Genomic DNA, 1101 nt, shown 5'->3' with positions numbered 1-1101 from the left:
AAAATCCCAATAAATCCTAAATATTCTCAATTTCTTTTTTCTCAACTATCACATGACCCAATTTGGCCAATTTGACCATCTTTAAGCAAAATCCCCAAATTGCTCTTTAAAGACCCAAATTTCCCCAAAATCCAACTCAAATGTCCACAAATTTGATCTCAATTGACCCCAATTACGATCCTAAACTCAAATTAACTATTGATATGACCAAACTAAACCAAATACAAGCTCAATTGGTCCATGATTTGAGCCTAATTTTGATTTGGGTTGAAACCCCAATTTTGACCATATAACATAATCTCACCAAACATCAATTGACATTGGTGAAGCCTCAAATCCATTTGATTTTGGCCTAAATCCAAAATTTCCAAATTTAGCCCCAAATTGGCTAAGTCCCCAAATTTCACCCAATTGATTGCCTTAACCTCCAAATTGGCATTCAATTCATGTTGAAATCTCTTCATGAGGTCCCTATTGAACATTTAAAACAATCCATTTGGACTTAGCCCAAGGCTAACCCAAGCTAGACCCAAGCCTAGCCCAACATGACCAAATTGATTAAAGTTCAAAATTTCCTCAAATTGACCCTCCAATTGAGCTCAAAACCACTTCCATCCTTCACCAAAGTTGTTCCTTATGATCATATACACCAAATGTAACAATAAATTGAGCCAATTGATTTGGCTAACCTAGCCCAAACCCAAATTTTGGTCTTTTGCACCCACTTGGACCCATACACTAAATGTGACCTAACCACCTTAAAGCCACAAAATTAACTCCACCACAACCATTTGTTAGACTTAGTGACCAGTCCAGACACCATGAAATCACCTAAACAAAGCCATGGACCAAAGGTCCCCCAAATTAAGGGATCTTATTTCCAAAAATGCACATGCTTAAGATATCTTTGCCAAATCCAAGCACATTTCCATTCAATTGTTGTGATGGATTCCTCCGGATGCCCTGAGCACCTAGCCACCTCCCCCTGGCCGGCCGACCAGCCTAGTGGCCAGAAAAGCCCAAAACTGTGCGCCACCCCCATGACACTTCACCCAAATCAAACCTAGAGGCAACTCATCCAAATCAAACTATGGAGCTCCT

The sequence above is a fragment of the Phalaenopsis equestris genome, unplaced genomic scaffold (assembly GCF_001263595.1).
Source record: "Phalaenopsis equestris unplaced genomic scaffold, ASM126359v1 Scaffold210355, whole genome shotgun sequence".
Lineage (NCBI taxonomy): Eukaryota > Viridiplantae > Streptophyta > Magnoliopsida > Asparagales > Orchidaceae > Phalaenopsis > Phalaenopsis equestris.
This window is presented reverse-complemented; position numbering follows the sequence as displayed.